This window comes from Ascaphus truei, chromosome 14, assembly GCF_040206685.1.
Source record: "Ascaphus truei isolate aAscTru1 chromosome 14, aAscTru1.hap1, whole genome shotgun sequence".
NCBI lineage: Eukaryota > Metazoa > Chordata > Amphibia > Anura > Ascaphidae > Ascaphus > Ascaphus truei.
This window is the reverse complement of record NC_134496.1, coordinates 40528551-40544946: the sequence shown is the minus strand read 5'-3', so window position 1 is coordinate 40544946 and position 16396 is coordinate 40528551. Positions and strand designations below refer to the sequence as shown.

General features: G+C 40.8%; 1 protein-coding gene across 1 annotated transcript in view; it reads left to right on the top strand.

Moving 5' to 3' along the window:
* The window catches only part of PPM1L (protein phosphatase, Mg2+/Mn2+ dependent 1L), a 162281-nt gene that overhangs the window by 84383 nt on the left and 61502 nt on the right, over positions 1 to 16396 (top strand). The window lies entirely within an intron of this gene.

Genomic DNA, 16396 nt, shown 5'->3' with positions numbered 1-16396 from the left:
ATATAAAAAAAGTAGTGTATCATTGTAGTGGCTCCTAACTGAAGACAAAAATGAGATTTTTAAGGCCGATATGACTATAAAGTATTAAATAAAGGGAGTCAAAGCTTTTTTATGTTTTATCTCCAAATAAAACCTTTGTGCTAAAACATTTTTTATGTTGCAATTGAGCAAAGTATCCTAGTGAACTAGTTCACTACCTAATTATTTCGAGCACCTTCTTCAAACGTAAACCAAGATTAGAAGAATATTGTCATTCTACACAGTCACACCTTGTTATTGCAGAATTTCTACAGTATAATAAAATGTACTTTTTATTCTGCAATCATGTTTAAGTGGCTTCCTTTGGATGACCCTCTCAGGGTCAGAGAAGCACTCACCACAGGAGTGTTCCAAGCATATGTTTGTTCAATGATTTACAGTGGGGCCTGGATTTTAAAGGGGCAATCACTCCTCGGACCTAAAGGAATCAATGGCAGCCAGTGACATGTCAGGTGATTGACAAACTTCTTACAAATATCAGATTCCTGTAAGTAATTGAAATTCTTTTTTTTAAAGTGAGTTTGGTGAATTGATATATGAAAGAGGTTTTGTTTCCTCTGGCTACTTCTGATGTCACTAATTGTTGAACAGGAGTTTGAACAAACAAAGCCCTCCTTTCTCGTCCCACATTTGTCCTGGGCCCTTCTGCGGATGGGGATCTATCAAGGTGGAGGGACCTGGAAGTTAGACCACACAGGAAGTAAGGGAGAGATGGTGAGGACAGACCATGTAGGGGGAGGGAGAGACGGGGAGAGAGGAGGAAGAGTGAGGGGGGAGAGAGGAGGAAGAGTGAGGGGGTGGAGAGAAGAGGAAGAGTGAGGGGGAAGAATGAGAGAGGGGTAGTGTTAGAGAAACGGGGGGACTGGCAGGGCTGCTGACAGGGGAGAGTACAGACCTCCCACTGCTCAACAACTTGGGCCTAGGTTCCCTCCCAAAAGTGGTCTTTGGAGCATGGAAGATGAAAATGCGTGTCTTGTTGGCATAAAAATATACGTTGTTGAATTCTAAATTCATATCCCAAATGCATGTTTTTTTATCCTAAAACTCCCTGCATTGGAAACTGAATAAGTCCACCTTCTGGGCGTGTCCTTAATGCTCCCGTCATCAATCTCTAATGACATTTTTATGGCTTGGGAGAAAAAAATAATAATTATATATATATATATATATATATATATATATATATATATATATAATCTTGACCCCACAACGCCTACAATATTGTGATGCCCCTCTTCACGTTTTTGGGTGAGATTGCCAGAGGCAAAGAGATTCATCTGGACCGGGTTAACTTTCCGACAAACGGATAACTGACTTTTGCACCCTCACAATTGTGGATTGCTTGGCATGATTTACATTGTCTGATTCCAAAAGTCACGAAGATATATTGGTTATTCTTGTGAATTGTATCAGATCCACAATATCTTTATTTTTTTTTTAAACTTTACATATGTGAAGTGTCTTCCTGGTCACACCTTCTCGTTTTCCAGACCAATGGAGGGATTTATTTTTAGGTTACCTAACGATGCCCTGTTTATTTCCTCTGTCACCAAGAGTTGTGGATCTGCATTTTTTTAATCACCCCACAATCCCAGACCAGGGTGACTGTTGGACAACCCCACCTTTAAACAAACGCAGAAAACCAGGATGTGGTCATTGGCTTGACCCGTCAAAAAAACATGTATTTTCAAGATGCAACTTGTAACTGAAATTGACCAGATTATTAAAATACTGAATATTTCAATGGATTGATCATGACAGGCACATTTGCTTAAGGGGCATTGTTACGTTGTTTTTGAAGTGTTGGGTTACTTACAGGGATAGAACTTTGAAGATTTATGGTCGTGCTGCAGGGTGAGAAATGGATAGCATGAGAAACCTGACCATTTCCACTTCTATTCTCTCTGTTTAACATGCGTGCACCTTCACATACACAGCACTGGTGACTGAGGGTATGAGGAAGAAGATAATCCACATGTCAGATGTGTTACCACTTCTTTCATTAGCTGACGGTCTGTTTCCCCCTCCTCTGAATTAAAGAGAGGTGATGGGGAAAGGGCCACACCAGAACCACAACTAACACTAAGAAGTCATAACTCATCTAGTACACTATAATGTTAGAGCCAGGAAACCTCTAGTAAGTGAGCCAACCTTCCAGGGAATGAGCAGCTTCCCAATAAGATAGATTCTTGACATAAATTAGGCAGTCTTTATAGCAGCAAAACCACAACCCCCCCCCCCCCAAAAAAATGTCCCACCCCCCTGTAGAGGAACCATGTGGTGATACAGTAGTTCCAGGGATGCTCCAGATGCTGGTCCATATGGGACCCGAAACGTTGTTGTTCCTCTGTTCTTGGCTGTCACATTAAATGGAGAATTGCATAAAAAACTTGTGGGTAGAGCTCTCCTTTGTGCCTCTGTCTTAGAGGAGACCTGCACTTTGGAGAAATTGTTTGTCTATATTGTGTTGGCTGCAGAAGCCGGATTCCCCTCGCCGGAGACCGTTTCCCCGCACTTTCGAATTGTACTATAGGTTTGTAGGACAGCCTGGAGCGATCATTGTCTTTGTGAGCGAATCTACTTTAGTGAGAGAGGTATTGCAGTCCCACGAAATGGCACTACCTTTGTGAGAAAAGCGTTCAATACGTTAGCTTTGTCCTGAGTTGGTGGGCATGATCCTTCAGTGACTGTACTCCGTTAACATATTTTTTTAAAAGGCAAATAATTTTACCAACGAGTCCTCTGTAATAATGTAAAAGCCGGCATTGGTGCGTTAAGGGTTTTCTGGGTCATTAGAGAATTTTGTTGATTTCCAGCAGCTTGTGGTGAAACGGAGAACCGCCTGTGTTCACTAAATATATAAACACTGCCAGTGGCCAACATAAGAGACTACAAATCAAAGCACTGCCGTTATCTCCCCATACCAGAAGCGTTTTCAGATGAGTTGTAAGGGTAAAGCGGAATAATTTACAGTTAATGCTTTGAAGTGTGCTGTGTAATGTTATGGGCATTTAATACACAGAGCCAGCTCATAAAATAGTCCTAATTCATAAAGGTTCTAAAACAACAAAGAACCCTTATTTGAACTTTTAAATCAAACCACTTGAGTCTCTGCTTTGCATGGAAGTTAGAATGAATGTAGCTGTCCTCTGATTCTGATTAAAAGCGTTTCAGCAGCTGTACCTTCTTGTACTACAATAATCTGCGGGAAGTTCTTGCCATTTGCAATAACACAGAACACAAACTGACACACATGAATCCTCCGTTAAAATGTGTATCTACCGTGCATAGCGTGCAGTGCAGCTTGGGGTATTCCTAAACGTCGCCTATTTAAATCAATTAAATCCAGTTTCTTATTAAATGACCCGGTGTACTTCAATTTAACTAAAACAAAGCTGTTCTACATCCTAAGGAGTGAAGGACAGGACTCCCGTTTACAAGAGCTGTACAAGTCATGTGATCATATTAAGCGTCTCTTGTAGTCTCTCCGGTTTCTACACTTTCTGCATCATATTTTTGTATTCCTCTTCTAGCCATACTGACTTATTGACCATCCCAGGGGCCAGCTGGAAATCCTGTGGCGGCACCATGCAAATAAAAGTGCCGGGTGTTTGAAGGAGCAATCCAAGGGGGCAAGTTTGTTATATTTGTTTTAACATTGGGTTGAATCCGGGTGTCTCCGGAGCTGTACCCCATTCATTTCAGACCCCCTGCTCCCAAATATACTCGCCTTCATAGGGGGTGCTGGTATCTCTCAGCGTCGGCCACGTGGGTGAACAGGAAGCCGCAGCTTTCTATTGGCCCTACAGGGGTAAGCATCTCCTGACGCAGGGGGTCCCCGAAGCTGAAATGAACGAAGCTCAGCTCCAGAGACCCCCTGCTTCAATCCTATGTAAAAATACAAAATATACATTTACAAGAACAAAAAAATTGCCTGCCTGGATTGCCTCGTTAAGGCCGAGCTTATAGTGCTGGCGACGCGACCGATGTCACCCATCGCCATCGCCACCAGCGAAAGTTGTAATTGGATTTGATGCGGCTGTCACCAGCTACGTCACCAAAGGGGGCGGGCCGCGGTCTCTGATTGGTTTAGAGACAGTCACATGTGGCGACTGTCTCTAAAAAATCAAATAGACAGGGCTTCCAAATTTTCAGGCGCTCCGTCGCGCTTACTATAAGCGCTGGCGACGGAGTAAATTGATTTGTTTTGGAGCGGCGTCACTGTCGCAAGGCAACATAACCGCAGCCTAAGTCACCTCCAGTACTGCGTAGGTTAAACATCAGATGATGATATCTCTTTGTACCATATCCACGGTGATAATGTATGTAATTATGAATATATTGGCCACAGTTATTTTTAGGTTGCAAGGCTTTGTTCAACGGGATTCAATTCACAAGAGAAAGTGAGCCTCCGCTTCCCATCAATATTTCCCCTTAAATTAGAAATGTGCTTTTTTTTTGTCCTAGATACATGGCATGCTGGGTACAGCTCCCAAGCACACGCTGCAGTGCAGCAGAGCCATTTACAGAAGACAAGCGTCAATCTCCTTATAAATAGATCACCTTCAGCATGCCCTGCATGTTCAGGGCAATGGGCAGCGTGTCTGCCGTTTGTGTTGTGTTTTCATTTCCTGGTAGGCTAAGACCTTTTTATTGGGCAGTGTGCGGTGCCTGCTTTAAAAGCTGAAATGACGAATGAGTCTCATTGAAAAAGCTGTAATTGAACTTAAAGCGCAGCTCACTGAATCAGCGAGGCCATTAACTTCCCACTACTTAATGATATTCCTTCAAGGTAAAATGCCACCGGCCCAATATCGGTTGGAGAAAAGAAAGGTTTTTTTTTTTTAGTTATTATTATTCTACAAGTAGAGTGTATTTTTCACAAAGAAATGTTCTGTAACTCCGCTAAGTATTTCTTGTTTATCAACTGCTCGTTAGTCTTCTGATTTGGAGAATGTGTCCCTGGCGTTAGATTAACCTAATGGCCCCAGCATAGTCTGTGAATCTCAAAATGCTTATTTTATATATTTTTTTGAAAAGTTTACTTTTCAGGTAGAATTTATCTTCTGTCCCGCACAATGTATTTTATGAAGTCTTGGTTAAGAGAGGAGGTAAAGGTCTTCCCACGCGTTTCACACCTTGTGGTGCTGTATCAAGCTTCGGGATGACTTTTACCTCCTCTCTTAATCGTAGCTAAATACAATTTTTCTTATTTTTTTTCAAACCCATTGCATCCTTGCTTTTGCTGCACACTGCTATTTTCCTCTTCTCAAGCTTAATAAAGGTGCATGGGACTATCTTTGCCTCTCTTAAAGCACCAAAACATGTGAAATCACATATAAAACCATTTGAAGCAAAAAGTGGCACTGTGTGCTCATTTGCATGTCATTTCCCAGAATCCCTTGCTGCAGTGGAAGTGCTGTGTGCTGGGTGATAATGGTGAAAGGCGGGGTTGCAGACCTGCCTAAGACATGCAAATGAGCATACAGTTATATTTCCATTTGCTATATGCTTTGCTGTGGAGGGTTTTTGTCACTTTTTTTTTACTCACCGCTTAATAAATGTAAAAATTCCCGGACAGGTCTCGTGTTATAAAGGCGATTAGACACAATTAACCCATGAAGTCTATATATATATATATATATATATATATATAATTTTTTTTAATCAGTTCTGTGGTATTAGATAATACTTACTGCATTTTTATTACATTATAATTCAACTCTTAATACCATTTTTAATGAGTTTTAAAGCATCCTTTGATTTCTATAGCAAGTTTTAGTCCACCTCCCAAGCAGTGCAAGATCCTTCTGGCACATTCCTTCCTGTTTGTAATCATTTGTTGCCACATTTCCCAGCTGTTTGTACTGTAACCTGTAACAATAGATAATGTTACCTTAGTAATATAAGGATACATTGTAGCTGCTGAGTTACACTGACGGAAGCAGCCATTATGTTAACACACAATCAGGATTTCGACAGATTTAAGACAGCAGTACCAAACGATGGCTATTTTAGCTAAGAATGTAGAATTATACGTTGTCACATGCTTTACATACACAAATAAGAAAATAAAGATTTAAAAAATTTGAGAATGTAGTCTTGCTGCTTTAACAATGGCTAAATAAAATTAAAAAATGTATGTTGTCAAACCCATTGCATTCTTGTTTTTTTCTGTGCATTGCTTTTTTCTCTCTTTCTCCTCGGATTAAAAAAAATAACCAACTTTGTCTCTTTTTTTCTTATTATTTTAAATGTATTTAAATGTTTTGTGTGCTTTTTTTAATTTTTTTACCTGCTACTTTAATCCAGCATGTCTCTGTTTGCGGGCACTAATTTCCCTTATAGTCTCTATGGATATTGTTTCTTGTGAAATTCCTATAGTTCTCCTATGTGGTAGCAGTTTTATAAATAGCTGAAAACGGGACCAGACCTATAATTCAAGTAAATGATTATATCTGTCGATACATAGAGGTACTTGTTTGATTAATACCACCCGAGTATTGATTTGCCGTTCTACAATTTGGCATGAGGAAGGGTTGTTTTTCAATAAGTTAACAAAATGCCAGGGGTTATTTCAGTGGGACAGTTATGTGATCGCCCTCTTATCAGATTGATTTTTGATGTACAGTATCATTTCAGCTAGGGCATTAGGTTTATTTATCAGCACTGTGTTATAGTAGAAAACCAGGCCATATACCATTATCCAACAATATTTTTGGGGGTTTAAAAAAAAAAAAGAAATAAAGTTGCTTTAAAAAAATCCACTCTCCTTTATAATCAAGCCCCGCCCACTTTGTGAGCCAATCAGCAGTCAGATGTATGAAGTAGGAGGGTAAGATTGAGGAAACTCCACCTTGTTTGCCCGAGGCAGCCATGTTGCTTGTGGCAAAAATGTAAAATGGGGAGAGAGAGAGATGGAAGGGATGGGGGGATGAGGGGGGGGGGGGGAAGAGAGAGAGATGGGAGAGAGTGAAACACGGGGGGAGAGAGAGAGACATGGGGGAGGTAGAGAGACAAGGGAGAGGGCGAGAGACATGGGGGGAGGGAGAGAGAGACACGGGGGAGGGAGAGAGAGATACGGGGGGAGAGAGAGACTGGGGGACAGAGAGACAGGGGGAGGGACAAAGAGACACGGGGAAGAGAGAGACACAGGGGGAGGGAGAGAGAGACACAGGGGAGGGCCAGAGAGATACAGGGGGGGGGGGGGGCGAGAGAGACACGGGGAGGGAGAGACGGGGGAGAGAGACTGGGGGAGGGACAAAGAGACATGGGGGAGAGAGACACGTGGGACGAGAGAGAGACGGGGGAAAGAGAGATGAGAGGGAGAGACGGGGAGAGAGAGACATGGGGGGAGGGAGAGAGAGATGGGGGAAAGAGAGACGGGGAGAGAGAGACATGGGGGAGGGAGAGAGACATGGGGGGAGGGAGAGAGAGATGGGGGAAAGAGAGAAATGGAGAGAGAGAGAGAGAGACGGGGAGAGAGAAAGTAGAGAGAGACATACACAGATTGTGTGTATAAACTGTTTCTTTTCAGCTGCTTATAAAATTAGAGGGCTGCCTTATTTTCGGGGTCACATTTTAATCGGACAAATACGATAACTTACGTGCATAATAATAATGAAATCGCCTCCTTATATGTTCTCTAAATTCCTATCCATTTCTCCCTGCCTATTTTCTTTTATTTTTCTCTTACGTGATCTTCTGTTATGGGAATTGTGGGCTATATATTTTTTTCATATGTAAATGTCAACGGATTTCCTTAAATCCACATGTTATTTTGTAAGCCACATGTGCCTGCCTTACAGTCCAATTTGGCCCTATTATTAATACAGTTGGGCCCCGCTTTTCGGCGATCCGCCGATATGGCGGTACCGAGAAGGGGGCCGCCATGTCTGCGCATGCGCAGAAGGGGAGACGGCCGAGTCCGCGCATGCGCAGAAGGGGTAGGAAAGACGGAAAATTGCTTGTGGACATAGCAAATGCTGTGTTCCGCTTTTCCGTGATTTTCGCGTTTTTTCGACAGCGGCCTAGAATAGAATCCGCCGTATGAGTGGGGTCCTAGTGTACAGCACTTTCTCCGTAACTCTCTGTAAAGTGCTTGGAGTGTAATAGTATATAAGGGCAGCTCCACATACTTAGCAGGGTAAAAATATACAGGAATAAATGTCACTGTTGTTATAATGTACTCAAAACATAGCCATTACACAGACCTTTATTAAACTTTAATGCGCTCACAGAATATGGTGACGATCACAACCCGCCACGAGGGCTGTTGGATTTATTTATAGATGTAATGAGAGCTTCTGAAATGATACACTATAAAATAGCTCCTGTAACTTATTTACAGGTTCTCAGAATAAGGCTACCTGTCAGTTTGTGAAATTAATCAATGGTACACTTTCAAACCGATTACTCATGAACAAGTGTCTTTCAATCATCTTTAGAACTCTGTTGATTAAAATGCAGCAAAACGTGAAAAATCCTTTTTTTTTTTTTTTAATCGGTTCTGTAGTATTAGATACTTGTCTGCATTTTTTTAAACTCCTAATGCAATTTTTAATGATTATTAATGTACTGATCATCCTTTGGTTGCTACAACAACCATTTAGAAAGTTATCCACTTCCTCTTTGGAAGCAGGCTCTCACACACACCTGTTTGAGCTCTGTCCTTTGGCAACAATGTATCACAAACAAATCTGTTGCTGTGTTCCAAATAGCAGACAGTCTATTACTTTGAAAGCTGTAACAATAATGTGTTACACTTGGTAATATAATGCTACATATCAGCTGCAGCATTTTAGATTGTAGCACAAAGTTAGAAGGTGGCCATTATGTTAGGCACACAATCAGAATTTTAGGCAGATTTATAAAAGGAGCACCAAATGGTTGCCAGTTTAGGTGCGAATGTAGAATTATACATTGTCACATGCTTTACATATACAAATAAGAAAAGAAAAAAAGAGGGGAATGTAGTATTGCTGATTTTAATATGGAGAAATCCCTTTTCCACATAAAACATGTGGCCTTTTTGGCCCTAAAATGGTTAACGCTTTATTTTTCATTCAGCCTACGAAATCAGGTTTGATTTTGCTTGTGCAGTGGAGGTGGGTTCCTGAAGCTGTAATTGTTCTGCTAAAAGCGCTCCACTGGTTCCACCGCCATAAGAAAGCCCCACATGTGCGCATGAAATGCAGTCAGAGCCCCGCCATACAACAGATGGCCTTTTATTCCCGTTTTATATAGACACCAATTCGCACTGGGCAATTCATTATTTTCCAACACGGAAGCAGCTGTGGATTACTATAATTATGGATTTAATATATCCCCGTCAGTTCACTATGAATACTAATGCAAACTTTACGCATCTCTCAGGAGCCTATTTAATTTGTTATGATTATTTGATTTCTTATTAGCCAACTAATTTAAGAGGCCAGTGGTACATGTTTGTGAGTGACTAGTACACGGCCGTGTAAGCACCAGTTTTGCCTTTCTAATACTGATGTTATTTTCTTTAATCATGTGCAGATTTCATTTGTAGGAATACAGATCCAGGATAAAACACGCAGTAGTAATTAAGAAATGGAAAATGGCCATTTGCATATTAGAAATATGGCTCCAATCTGCCATTAAAAATCAGCTCCAATTTGGCACAATCCTTTATTGGTGTATATGTATTGTGGCTTCACTTCATTTATGTAACAACGCTTTAGCTTCTTGGTTCATTATTTGTTTTTTAAGTAATCATCGAGGACTGTGATATTCAAGCCAATGGGGGGGAAAACAATTCCTACTCTGAGTTTATGGGGAAAACAATATTTAAGACCTTAATGTAACACCACTACCATCGAATTTAAATGCTGCAAAACTACTTTTTGATTCCACACACGAGCCAGATGCACAAAATCTTCCCTGCTCACCCAGCCCCACGTTGGGCGCCAAATGTAACACCCCCCCTCAATAGAAGAGGGGCCACACCAAAGGGATTCATTGTCTTCTAAAGTGATATTGCTTATGTGTAGGTGATGCTCAGCTGTCTTTTACCTTGTGCTCATCTTCGTGCAGGGCTGGTATGGCGAGCAATAATTGAGGGTGCCAGGAACTTTTCTTTAACTTTGACTTTGTTGTACAGGGAAAAGCAATCCTTAGATAGCAACAGGACTTGTTTTCAGGTAGATACAGTAAAGCTTCTTGTTACATCATGGACATCTTTTCGAGACCTAATTTAAAACACCCGTCAGATTTGCAATATATTGAAAACATTCCGGAATATGTTACCCATTCTCTGCAATTTGAAACAGCAGTCAGGTATTTTAAGATGTGCTTAACAAATTTTCAAAGCAAGAACTAAAAGACTCAACCTAATGAAAAATGCATTCTCTCCCAGGGACAGTTAAGGCAGGGGTGTGCAAACTGTTGCAGCTGCGCCCCCCATTGCCTGGTGCTCGAGCCCCCCGTTACTGCTGTTCCTGGCATCAAATGACGCCGTAGGGTCATGTCACGTCACATGACCCCGCTACGTCATTTGACGCTGCGTAGCCATGGCGACGCGTCAACACAGCCGTCTGAATCTCGGTGAATTGAGGTTGCAGAGGCCTCACGCGATCCCCCGGCATTTAATTTGAATGTCGGGGGGCGGGGGGGAAGCACGGGGCCTCTGCAACCGCCGCGCCCCCCCTAGAAAAATCTTGCACCCCTCAGTTTGCGCACCCCTCAGTTAAGGGATCCTATTAACATGCAGGAAGGATGCATAACCAATTCCAAACTTGCAGTGATCTGATTTTAATTATAATTCATTTCTTAGAAAAATCACATTGCCTGCCATTTTTAAGCAGCCGTGCACAAATGATGCCACATCAGTATGTTTTTATCTGAAAAATGTGACAGAAAAGTATGCGATTAGGTTGAAGTTGGAAAAGTAGAGGCAATTTCCAAAAGACAAATATTTGTTGAACTGTCTAAGTAGGACTGTATGCGATTACTCACAGCCAGCGGGATAAAGGTAATCTTTAATTCATAACAAAAGACTAAAATCCCCAGTGCTACATCCAAAATGACACATTAAATACAGATCTTTTTTTCCTTTCACACGTGAGGGTCATTTACTTACATGCTCTGGCCAAAGTATTTAACCAAATGACCTTCACTCGTGAATAGAAAAACAAATATTTAACTGTGTTATATTGGATGTAGCACTTGGGATTTTAGACTTTTGTTGTATACTGTACATGAGGTCGCAATCCCAGCAGTGCTCCTTTTGACACATATACAGTATATTGTGTGGTGGGTTTGGGTTCTGAGCTTGTTGTTGTGTGTGTTTGTAATCTTGAATTCAGTATGAAGCGATGCACACTGATACTACCTAAGTGCTAAAACAGCTTATTTGGTGCGCAATCGGTGCAACAAAATCTCATTGCAAATTGTGATCGTGTGCTAACCTGGATTGTATCAACCTGCACCATCGGCAACAAAGAAATACTCATTTATTATTACTAACACTGGTTCGAAACAAAAACATCCACATTATTCTGTTTTAGTTTAAACTGTATCAAAAACGGATTAAAAATTACGCAAAGTTAATTTCAAACAATGAACTTTGCGTTATGTTTGAAGCCTTCATAAATAGAACGCACATTTATTTAATACTTAGCACTGATTTTTAGCACTAAAATATGATCTTAATGCTGCAGACCAAGCAATATCCTACATGTGTGTTTTTTTTAAATAAATAAGTTCTGTACTATGAGAAAATATTTGAAGCATTTTTTTAAACAACTCTGAATGACATTTTTAATGTATTATAAGTTAACAAGCCTTTTTTGTTTCAATAGCAACCATTTACAAAGTCACAGATACTAATTCAATACTCCTCTGCAGCCATTTAGTGAACCCCCAAGCCAAATCTTCGCCTATCGATCACAGGAGAACGGATCAATTGGCAATTTAGCTAATTACTTATCATGGTGTGGATTGTATTAATACATGTTTGATTAAATGTGTGGATTGTATTGATGTATGATTAAAGGGAATATATATATATATATATATATATATATATATATATATATATATATATATTTTAAATAACGGCATTTTGAACTGCTGCTTTAACATAGTAACTTAATTCAATGGTCTACAGAACTTTTCCCACTATTGATAAGTATGCATTACCCCAATGTTCCTACACATTATACGATTTACATTAGGTACAAGTGGAAATCCCTTTTACAGTTCAGCAAACAGATTTTATGAGGTTCTTTGACATTTCATGATATGGGAAACTATACTGACCAATATTGTTTAGTTTGAATCCCTATAGATATCAGTTATTTGAAAAGGCCTCCAAAAATTCTTCCTGTGTGGTGATTAAGGAGAATATTTACAAGCTAATATATAGATGGTACATGACTCCCACCAGGTTGAACTCTTTTCTCCCAGGTGTCTCTCCTTTATGTTGGCGTGGTTGTGGCGAAAGGGGGAATATACTGCACATATTTTGGTCGTGTCCAAAAATTCAACAAACATGGAGGGAAGTGTTTGCTTTAATACACAGGGTTCTGGGAATCACTGTCCCACAGGACCCAATATATACAGTCTTGGGAAAACCAATGGCCAATTGTAACAAAAAAGAAATTAAAGTTATCTCCCAAATTCTAAATGCTACTAGATGCACCATCGCCAAAAACTGGAAACAACCGACTCCCCCATCCTTAAACCAAATCAATAACAAAATCTGGCATATAGTCTACATGGAAAAACTCACTGCCCACCTAACTGGTTCCACTTCCCAATTCTCAGAGACATGGGCTCCTTGGTTTGGACATGCAGGTATATCCCCATATTTAGACTAGATTATTCTGAACAGAGTGATTTAAGATTTATGATCTATGTTGTACCACATCTGTTATTTAATATGTTACATGGTTTCAAATGCTGTCCCCTTCCCCCCTTCCCATACTCTCCTCCCCTCCTAATGTGTAATCAGACTATTTGCAATATTGTACCGTTGTATTGTCCCCCCCCCCCTTTTTTTTTCTTTTTGTACCCCCTTTACTTTTGGAAAAATGATTAATAAAAAACTTAAGTAACAAAAAAAAAGGCGTGTTTTCCTTTAGTGTGTTTTTGGTAATTGATGAAGACAGGTTATTCAGGACTTCAATGAGGCAGAAATGCCACGAAAGAAGCCCATGACTTCTAAGGAAGGGGCGGCATCACTTGAGGCCAAGGGGCCGCTCCCCTAAGGTGCTGTGATGTCAGTCCAGGGGGAGGGATCCTAGCTTCCCCTTCTAGGATCTACTGGAGCAAAGTCCCACCCACCCTGTTTTTAGTCATGAGGGATGTTGGCATTGGAAAGAAAGATCAGGATTCTGCTCTATTTTGTCGCAGCTTGGGGTATGTGTTGGCGGGAGGAATGTCAATCTGGGAGGGGGACTCGGTCAGTATTTACTCCTGGATGGAGGTTGCAGACCTCTGAACTATTTTAGTTGGGGAAGGCTAGGCGGCCAGAATGGTGGTGACCTTGCTGATGGAATTTGGGGAAGGCGGTACCATACCAGACTAGGCTCGGTTGCTGTGGAGGTGACCGTACAGGGCTCTGTGCATTCAGACTAAGGTTGAGGGTATCCCTAGAGCTCCGGTAGGTATGAGCGGAGCAATCTGGCTGGGTCCCTAGTTGGGGATGAATATGAGATATCTATCTGTTGTAATAAATAAAGCTGTTGTCGTTATTTTTTCCCAAGAAGTTGTATGGCGTGTTTATTGGAAATGGGAGAGGGGCCCAGCTCACAATAAGCAGTTCCAAGATTTAGGCTGAAGTGGTAGAACTGAGCTGATAAATCGGTGTAAAATATGTGACAATGTAATACTCCTCTAAACTGGAGGTATCATATCTGCAATTGAATGCCCTCAGCAGAGAAGTTGATGCTTAATAAACAAATATGAGACCAATTGTTGATGTCTGTGGGATGCTCTATAGCAATGTTTTTCAACAGGGGTTCCTATGCGCCCTTTGGGTTCCCTGGCAATCTCTAAAAGGTTCCCGGCAATTTTCAGGTCATTTAAAAATTGTACCAAATACAGAAGAATTTATAATGTACAGTATCTGATCTCAGACGCGCTATTAGAGAGGGTTGGGGTTCATTACAATGCAGCTGATCTCAGACGCGCTATTAGAGAGCATTGGGGTTCCGCAGAATTTCACAATCTCATTATAGGGTTCCTTAACTAAGAAAAGTGTGAAACCACTGCTCTATAGTGCAACTAGCCAGAAAAATATAACATATCTCAGACATCCTTAATATATGTTAAATATGAGTCAGTGTTGATTTACCAGGCAGACTGACAGATCTGTTCATCGTCTGCTATTTTTGAGTCAAAACAAGTCCACGTCACAACTAATCTGTTTTCCTATCTGATTTGAGAAAAAATAACCACAACGAATTATGGGGATATAAGAACAAATGCTGGGTATAACATGTTATTAGGGAATGTGTCCTGATGTATCTATGCAGTTGATTGTTTCAGTAAATATAATATTAATATACATGTATGTATATATGTTGATATTTGAGCAACGGGAGTATGCATGAGGCTGTTACCTACTTTAGATAGATGGTCACTGTACATGCCACAACCACTGCCTTTTCAGATCAGATTGTCATGGCTAAAGCCATGTACTGTTACACAGAGCTTGAAGAGACAGGCCTAAAGACTCCTGGCAAAATGCTCTGTGTATCACTGATCTGTGAGGTGATGAGGTTCTCTCTGTGGAGCTTTAAAGGGCGGAACAGATTGATAGTTCTGCTCTAGGAAACATATTTTTCAGGTGTCCTCACATTTAATAAGCGTTACCTAACCTATTATAGGACAGAGCATACAGTACACCTGATATAGCCGTCATAATGTAAAACCATGGTGTTTATAAAGGGGAAGAAACGCTAGAACACACGTCTCATTTAAATAGCCCTATGAATAAAGTAATTTCTGACCCCACATTTTTAGTTCCACTTAAAAGAGCCGGCGATTTAAAAAAATAACAAAATATATATAGAGAGAGAGATATAGATATATTTTGAAGCGAAGCAGGGTGTCTCTGGAACTGGACCCCATTCATTTCAGCTCTGGGGTCCCCCTGCTTCAGGATACTTGCCTCAGAAGAAAGTGCCGGTAGCTGCTCCAGCTCAGCAAGCTGGGCTTTAAAGTTTAAAGGTCCCACGTCACATGGGCCAATAGGAAGCCAGACCGATGATGTCACAAGTTCCTATTGGTACAAATCTTTGAAGAGCAGACATATTGTGGACCCTGCTAGCCGAGCAGAACGGCTACCAGCACCTACTCTGGTAGTAAGTATCTCCGGAAACAAGGGGTCCCCGAAATTAATGGGGATTCAGCTCCGGTGCCCCCCTGGTTAAATGAGAACCTCAGTCCAGAAAACCAGCCACACCGGATGACGCCACATCTATCTATTGGCCTGCCGGGTGCGGGAGCTTTGAAAAACGTCGCTTCTGTGATTCCTGCTATCCAAACGGAGTGGCTACCGGCAGCCCCTACAGGGGTATCAGAGCGGAGATGAATTGCGTTCGGCACCGCTTGGATTGCTCCTTTTAAAGCTGCAGTTCAGTCTTTTTTTTTTTTTTACATTTATTTTTTTACGTCAATAGTTTTATGTGTGCAATCTCTAATTACCTAAAGAACTGTATAGCTGCAGGTCAATTCGTTTTCCATGTATTGATAGGTCGAAATTTGGTGACATATTAAAAGCTGGCATTTGTTTATAATCTGCTTGACTGGCAGTGGAAGCTCATGAATATTCATGAGCACTCCTGCACTGACAAGTGTTAGAGGGAGGGCAGGGCTGACAAAGGGATGTGCCAGGGCTTGTGACAGGACATGAAGGGGCAGTGCCTTAGTAAATGGCTGTTAAAATAGAATATAAGAAAATTGGTCTTTCAAGTTGTTTTTTTAAAAACAGAAAATGCTAAAAGTATTTTTTCTTACTACAGAACTGATTTATTAAAAAAAAACACACATGCAGGATATTGACTGAACTGCAACTTTAATTAATAAAAGAATAGTTGGAAAACAATAGCTATCTTCCTATAAGCCCATGTTTATTTCATGCCCACACGTGTGTACCATGTTCTCCCATGCCACTGAATAAGTCACAGTAAATCTAATTGCAAATGCATTTGTTAACACTTTATTATGACAAGTTAGGGAAAAAAATACAATGCAGAGTTCAGTCAAGCATAATAATTCTCATGTAAATAATTTTACTGATTTCAAATGGCAAAAGTGCTTCCAATGATTAAAATTAAACCAAAGGCAAAATATTTGCTGAATGAAACCTGTAGGGAGA